The sequence below is a fragment of the Nyctereutes procyonoides genome, unplaced genomic scaffold (genome assembly GCF_905146905.1).
Source record: "Nyctereutes procyonoides isolate TBG_1078 unplaced genomic scaffold, NYPRO_anot_genome, whole genome shotgun sequence".
NCBI classification, from domain to species: domain Eukaryota; kingdom Metazoa; phylum Chordata; class Mammalia; order Carnivora; family Canidae; genus Nyctereutes; species Nyctereutes procyonoides.
In genome coordinates, this window is record NW_026575052.1 from 40,164,186 (window position 1) to 40,173,099 (window position 8,914).

Here is an 8,914-nt window from a genome sequence, read left to right on the forward strand (position 1 = left end):
TCAAGATCTTCTTTTATAAAAGCTTGAATATCACCATGTTTCTTTCCTTCAGAGCATTTATTTATGTTTCTAATTACGCATTTGGTTGTATGATTTTTTATTTTGGGATTTCATCTAGACTGCAGGCATTGCATGTTTTTACCCAGTGCTGAGTCCTCAGTCCCTATCACAATGGCTAATAACTAATAGGCTCTCAATAAATATTTGTTGGATGAAGGCGAATAAATGGAGAGGTTGACAGATAAAGGAAGGAAATGGGGAAATGGATAGGTCAGTTTGGACTGCTGGTATTAAAGAAGGCTTCATAAATGACCTGGGATTTAATCTGGCTTTTGAAAAGGAGGTGAGAGTAAGATCACAACTCACATGCTAAAAATAATCTCTGTTACACAGCTTTTATTTTTCCCCAGTTAGTGCACTTGGAGAGATTCTTCCTCAGTCAAGCCTCACAGCTTTCGGGTTCAACACATGTGGGTGAAGGAGGTATTGTTATATTAAGCCACACAGCTAATTAAAAGAGGAAATGAAAATCGTTCTTAAATGAAGAGGGTCCCACTTCCCCTCTGGTTTCTTTTAACACTATACTCTCCTTGAATTATAGGCTGTTGCACTGGTAAAATTAAGCCATATTTACCCTTTTTACAGACCTGCATGAGGCATTAGAAATCACAGAACCACAGCACCTTGATGTAGAGCTAGGGGGGATGTTTTGTTGGCTTACTGGCTTGTTCTCAGAGCTTCCAAAAAGGCAGAACCATTTGGGCATCTGTTCTGCTTGTTCCATCTACAAGACCCAGCGGCCAGCTGCCCTCTGGCAGGTCTGATTCACAACCCTGTGTCCCCTGCCTCGCCCCCAGAGATGTCTGCATTTTCAACTTCAGATAGAACTCTCTCTCTTGATTACCATCAAGGGGCTTCCAGAACTCGCAGGGGCCTGCCTTTCTGGGGCATCTGCTCAGCCCCCCTGGCTAAATAGTTTCCCTCTCCTCTTTTCCAGCCCTCTCCTAAATTCTTGCTCGAAGATTCTGTGACTTGATCTCGCAAATTAAAAAGGTAGTGATTGCTTTGCTTTTGCTTTCTCACCTCTTGCTTTTAAAAGGACATTCTCCCTTACATGTAATGTGTGTCATGTCTGTCCATCGCTCCGCGATGTCATGCATGACGTTCTCCTTGACATCTCCTGGAACAAAGAGACTGAAAATGGCTTCTAGGCCTTGGCCATGCCAGCCCAGAGAGGACATTTACTTTGTCATTAACTGTTCCTTCGAATGTAGTCTCCAGCCATCCTGCTGCAGTGCAGTTGCCACAGACATTTCCCCACTTCCTCTCCCCTCTCCCTCCCCCTCCCAAGGTTCCCTCTTCCCCTGCTCCTGTTTCCCTCTTATCAGATAATTGAGTTAAAAGTGTATATAGTCTAGGCAGATTCTCTCAGATGAGACAAGATAACAAAAGACTACGTTCTAGGAAATTGTGGTCAGAGAGGATGTGTTGTGCACCATCCCACTCCCGATTGATTGCCCTCCTTACTGAGTTCCAGCCACACAAGAGCCACATGCAGTAAGAAATTTGCACATTCTGCTCTTTTAGGGCTGTCTTTGCCTCCTGTTGGGAAAAATCAGCACTATTTCTAGACACAGAGAAGAGAATGCTCAGCTAAAACAGAGCCGAGAAAAAGCAAGGTCTTAAGAAAGGAGACTCAGGAGGTTGCTGTGAGAAAGACCTGGATTAAAAAACAAACACGCAGTTTATATTTTCAGCTGATTTGAAAGGCTGAAACGTCATTAATTCCCTCGGGGATTAATTCACTTGGGGAAGTCACAGAAACTTTCTGGAGCTCACTGTTCTCATTTTCATAATGAGGAAGTCAGTTTAGAGGACTTCCAAGTGATTCCCTACATTGGAAATTTCATGATGCGAAGACAGCAGATACTATGATCTACCAGAAATACTGTAATAAAAATACCTTGGGGCACCTGGGTGGCTCAGTGGTTGAGCATCTGCTTTTGGCTCAGGTCATGATCCTGGGGTCCTGGGATCGAGTCCCGTATCAGGCTCCCTGTGAGGATCCTGCTTCTTCTCTCTGCCTATGTCTCTGCCTCTCTCTGTGTGTCTGTCATGAATAAATAAATAAAATCTTCAAAACAAAAAACAAAACAAACCCTGAGCCTCTGGTGTCCCAATGATTGGGTTCAAATACTTCCTCCATTTTTTTAAATTAACACAAAGAAATGTGGTCACGTTTTAACTTCCCTAAATCTCAATCTTCTCCTATAAAATGAGGATAACAAGAATATCTATCCAATAGGGCTGTCAGTGAATTAAGAAAGATAATTCACACAAAGCATTATTATAGTGCTTGGTGCTCAGAAGGCACTCCGATGCCAGGAACTTAAAGAGGACTACAGTCTTCTCACACACATCTAGGAAGAAAACGAGACAATACATTTGTATGTATTTGCTTCTTGGGTGTCAGATCTCCTAATTCGATTATTTAAAAAATCGTATGTTAATAGGTAAAACCCAGTTAATTATATCCCTCCTCCTAAGTTCTGTGTATCACAATTAATATGTCAGTCTAGCATAGCGTGGAGCTGGGGAGGTAGGCCTGAGGCAACAGCTAAACTCTGTCCTTCCCTGTCAGCTTTAACCCCTGACAGCATCTGGGCTTCTGGGGAGTCCACCTCAGTCACAGCTAGCTATTGTCTCAGTCACTAAAAAGAATTTGGAATACATGTGGCAATGGAGGATCCAACTTGGGTAATTTGCAGTCTTAACTATTCTCTAAAACCGATGTGTCCATAAAAAGGAAAGCACTCCAGGACCACAGAGCTTTGGTTTCCAAGGCAACAGCAGAGGTCAATAGCTGCAGTCACACCTTCGCCAGCCTTGATTGCGGCTGGCAATTTACCATCTTCCGTGCTCCCTTTTGTTTGAGCCTCTCTCATTTGCTTAATTCCCTTCTCTATTGGGAGAATCACAAAATGCAAAGCTACAGGAGCTGAATTTAAATGAAAAGCTATGGGAGCCTTAATAAAACACTGGAGAGCACTGCTAATTTTGTAACTCACAGACATGTGTGTCTTGAAATCAACTCGTATATCCTGAACCTCAGAATCATGCTTCCTATATTCTCCTGCAGCTGGGAAATTCTTGCAATAGTCTGCGGTTTAGGAAAAAATCAATGTCATTTCTACCTTTCAAGGTGGTATTCTGATATTGTGGGTATCGCCTTTGTTAGGATAAGACCCAGACTCCTCAACTTGTCGTACAAAGCCCTATGTCATCTGACCTTTGCTCACAGGTACTAACTTCCTCTTCCTCTTCCCCATTTACACTTAGAGTTAAGCAGTATTTGTCTTCTCTCAGCTTCTTGAACATACCCTGTACTCCGGGCCCTCTCTTTGCAACATCATTCCCTCAGCCTCTTTGCCTGGTTATCTCCTTTTTTTTTTTTTTTTTTTTAAGATTCATTTATTTATTTGAGAGAGAGAGAGAGAGCAAGAGAGCAAGAGAGAGAGAGAGAGAGCGAGCAGGGGGAGTGGCAGAGGTAGAGGAGAGAGAGAATCCCAAGCAGAGTCCATGCTGACCATGGAGCCTGGTATGGGGCTCAATCCCAGTACTTGAGATCAGGGCCCTGAGATCACAAACTGAGCCCAAACCAAGAGTCAGACACTTACCCAACTGTGCCACCCAGGCACCTCTGCCTGGCTGTCTCCTGATTGTCCTTTAGGTCTTAGTTTAGGTGTCACCTTCTGAAAGAAAGCTTTCTTAACCTCAAGCCTTAGTCTTTCATTATACCTAACTTGCTTCCCTCTCATACCATTCTCACCATACACACTGGGCAAGCTCCCTGAATGCCCAAAGTCGATCGCCTCCATCGACTAACCCCACTGCTAAATTTCCAGGGCTCTCTCAGTATTTGATACATCCTAGACACTTGATAAATATTTGTAACATGTCTGAAATCACTCTACTCTGCAAAGGGCATTAAAGTCACTTGTTATAAATTTCATGACCTTGATGTTCTGCAACTTCCTTTTTATACAACTGCAATCATCTACCAGAAGGTGCTTTTACTCAAGATATATTGGCATCTTTCACATGGACATCAATAGATATATATTTGCTCAAAGTAGACAAATTCTAAAATCCCTGGTCTGTGAGGTGTTGTTGTTGTTTTTAATGATCTAGTCCATCAAACACTGTTTTTTTTTTTTTTTTTTTTTTTTTTTTTTTTAGGTCCAGCTCAATGTAGCTATCCTCAAAAGACTTAAAAATAAATTACAAACAAAAATATGGAAATAAATTAAATAAGAACCATGAAGTCTAGTTATCAGATCAGTCCATTAGCATGATGCCTAGCAGGCCTGGACCCCTAAAAAAATCCTTTTGGGGGGGGGTGTTCCTGGGTGGCTCAGTGGCTGAATGGCTGCCTTCAGCTCAGGTCTTGATCCCAGAATCCTGGGATTGAGTCCCAAATCAGGTTCCCCGCAGGGAGCCTGCTTCTCCCTTTGATATTGTATTGCCCATATATTGTCTATGTCCCTGTATTGCCTATGTCTCTGCCTCTCTGTCTCTAACGAATAAATAAATAAAATCTTTTAAAAAAAGAAAAATAACTTATTAATTTTATAGGCACACATAATTAAGCATATCTTATAAGCAAAGTACCGGTGATCAAGCTGGAAATAAGAATGTTTCTGCTTTTACAGAGCTTACATTCTAGGTAGAGAAAACAGATTAAAATCACATGGTAACAATTACCAGGTAGTGATAAGTGCTATGATGGAAACTAAAGCAGGGTGAAAAAGAATCAGAGAGTAATAGTGGGGGCTGCTTCAGATTGGTTTGTCAGTTCTGAGTAGGTGCCATTTGATCAGAGAACTAAATGAAATGAGAAATTCACAAATCTGGGGGATTTGCAGCCAAGGATGAGAGAATGTAATGTCCCTAAGTTAAACAGGTTTGAGGACTGGCAAAGAGGCTAGTGATTACATAAATACACTTCCATGATGAGGGTATGTGTGATTACTTATGCTTTTACTAGTAGCTGATCATCTGCATATGACCAGGATATAAGGGCAGACCACTTCTGTCTACTTTTTGTATCATTATCGTTCAAAGTAATCAAAAACTCTTGAGCTTCAATTACCATCTCTAGTCAGATATATCCCAAATATGTATTTCATCCCTGATCTCTTTTCTGAACTGTAATTCTCAATTTCTAACAATCTGCTGAACCCTTTAACCAGAATATTCTGCTATTATTTGATTCTCATCCTACCAAAAAAGCCTATATATACACATACTGAACTTTCCAGTGGAGCAAAAGCGGGTAGATGTAGAAAAACAATATAAATAAGAGACAAATTTGTAAATTTGATAAAAACTATAAAAATATAAATCTAATAAGCTTAAACAACCCCAATCACAAAAAATATGGAAAAAGACCATATCAAAGTACATTGTAATAAAATTTCTGAAAAACACTGATGAAGAGAAAAATTCTAGAAGCAGCCAGAGGGAAAAAAAACATTATATACAGAAGATCAGTGATAAGAATAAAACTTAACTTCTTATACAGTCCAGAAGATAGTGCAATAATATCTTTACCATCAACCGGGAATTCCATACCCAACAAAACATTTCCAAAATGAGATGAAATCAATTTTTTTTCAGAAATATAAATGATGAAAGAATTCAGCAATGACAGCCTTTCACTATAGGAATTGGTAAACGTCCTTGCAGCAGAAGGAAAATGATATCAAATGGAAAGAGGGATCTAGAAGAAGGAATGAAGAACACTGGCAATGGTAACCACAATGATAACTAGGTGGGCAAATAGAAAAGACTCTTATTTAAATTTCTTTAAAAGACAATTGATTGCATAAACAAAAATAAGATCAATGTATTGTGAGTTTATAACATACAGAAAGTAAAATGTATAAGAAATATAGCACAAAGGCTTAGAGGAAAACTAAGCCTTTTGTAAGGTACTTATATTATACAAGAAGTGATATATAATTTGAATGTGGACTATGACAGTTAAAGATGTATAATGTAAATTCTAATCCAACCACTAAAATCCCTCAGGGTTAGAGCTAATAAGCCAACAAGGGAATAAAATTAAATTATTTTAAAAACCCAATGATTCTAAAAGAAGGAAAAGTGAGAAGAAAAAGGAAAACAATAAACATATGGAATAAATGAAAAGTAAACAGCAAGATGTCATATATAAAGCCATATTAATAATCACATTAAATGTAAGCAGTATAAATACTCCAAATGAAAGCAGAGATTGTCAGACTAGATAAGAAAGCAAGACCTAACTCCATGCCACCTACAAAAAAAGTCCTATCAATATAAAGGCACAAATAGGTTAAAAGCAAATGGATGGAAAAGATACCCTATGCTACCACTAATTAAAAGAAAGTTGAAATGGCTATACTAATATCAGACAAAGGATATTTCATATTAAGATTATTGCCAAGAAGAAAGACTGTGATTTGATAATGATAAAGGGGTCAAATAATCAAGAGGACATAATGATGATACTTAATGTTTCTTCACCTAATAACAGAACTTTAAAAATACATAAGATAAAAACTATAAAAAAAAGGCAACATTGCAAGGAGAAACAGGCAAAATCCATATATAATCCAAAATTCAACAGTTATCTCTTAGTAACAGAAAAGTAGAAAGAAAAATCAGGAAGAACACAGAAGAATTGATTCAAATGTCTATCGATTGAAGACTGGATAAATAAAATGTAGCATATTCATCCAATGTAGTATTATTCAACCATTAAGAGGAATGAATTACTGGTATGTGCTAAAATGCTATGCTAAGTGAAAGAAGTCAGTCATAAAAGACCACATATTATATGATTCTATCTATATGAAATATCCAGAATTGTCAAATATATAGAGACAGAAGGTAGAGTAATGGTTGTCCGATGATATGACTGAATATTTGTGTCCCCATAATTCATATGTCCATATATCAAAACCTAATACCTAATGTGATGGTATTTGGAAGTAGGACTTGGGGAGGTGGTTAGGTCATAAATAGGATTATTGCCCTTATAAAAGGGATTTCAGAGAGATCCTTCCATCTGCCACCAGGTGAGGACACTATGAGAACATGGCAATCTAAGAACCAGGAAGTATGCTCTCACCAGACACTGAGTTTACTGACACCTTGATCTTGGAACTTCTCAGACTCCAGAATTGTGCGAAATAAATGTTTGTTTAAACCACATTTTTTTTAACAGCAGACTGAATTGAGACATCGGGGAATGGAAGAAAGGAAAATGGAAAGTTACTGGTCAGGAAATTTCTTTAGGGAATGATGAAAAGGTTCTGGAATTAGACAGTGATGAAATTTGCACAACTTTGTGAATATACTAAAAACCACTAAATTTTGTGCTTCAAACACACACAATTTATGGTGTGTAAATTGTGTCTCAATAAAAGAAATTATAAACGACTTGAACCATACTGTCCATCATCTTGAACTAAGTGGAACTAAACATCATTTATAGCGTACTACACTCGATAGCAGAACACACATTCTTTTCCAGTTCACATGAAACACTTTCCAAGATAAACCCTATTATAGACCACAGAACAATTTTCAAATCTAAATTCAAATCATATAAAATTTGTTCTCTCACCACAGTGAATTTAAATTATAAATCAGCTTCACTTTAAGAAACTAGATAGAGGGACGCCTGGGTGGCTCAGCGTTTGGGTGTCTGCCTTTGGCTCAGGGCGTCATCCTGGAGTCCCAGGTTCAAGTTCCGCATCGGGCTCCCTGCATGAAGCCTGCTCCTCCCTCTGCCTGTGTCTCTGCCTCTCTCTCTCTCTCTCTCTCTGGGTCTCTCATGAGTAAATAAATAAAACCTTTAATAAAAAGAAACTAGAGCTTACCAAAGATAATTAAGCAGAAAAAAATATATAAAGAGTAGCAATCAATGAAATATAAAACTTACAAACAATAAAGAAAATCAGTGAAATCTTTTGAAAAGATAGAAAAGACACAAATTACCAAAATGAAGAATGAGAGAAGTGATATCATTATATGTATATATTAAGGAGATAATAAGGGAATGTTATGAATAATTTTACACTAATAAGTTCAACAACTTGGAAGAAATGGATAAATTTCCTGAAAGATCAACTACCAGAGATCATTCAAGAATAGACAATTTAATATTCCTATCTCAATTAGAGAAATTGAATTTGTATTTTTGAATCTTCTCACAAAGAAAATTCCAGGCCCATAGAGCCTCACTAATAATACAAACACTTAAGGAGGAAATACCAATTCTATACAAACTTTTTCAGAAGATTATATGAGGTGAGCACCACTCTGATGCTAACATCTGATTATGCGACCATATTTCATTCACTTCTTGGGACAGTAGAGCTTAGTTTCCGCAAACAGTATTTTTAAATTCCAAACAGTCTTCTTATGTCTTTAGGGAGCCTTCTTCTACCTGGAAGCTTCCTATTGACTCCAGAGCAGAGAAAGCTGATGATGATTATAATCTAGTACATAATACTTTAAGGTCAGTGACTCTTAGACCTCAAAAATAGAAGCAGTGTCTCCTTTTTCCCTTGTTCTGGTCTGAGGTCCTCATGTCTTAACAGTAACAAAAGTAGCCAAGGTGATTTTCTGACATATTTATTGTTCCCCCAGCAGCTAAAGTAAAACGTGAGTTAAAATACCATTTTAATATTGTTCAATAGCTTGCCACTCATTGATGAAAACTCATAAAGTATGTGAAGTGAAATGTTTCAAGCTGAGGGCTGAGAGCAAGCCGAAGAAGCCAGGTGCTCGCTGTTGCTGGATGTTGGCCATGGAGTCCTTCCGAGATTAGCTCTAAGTCACAGGATGCGAACACGCCTAC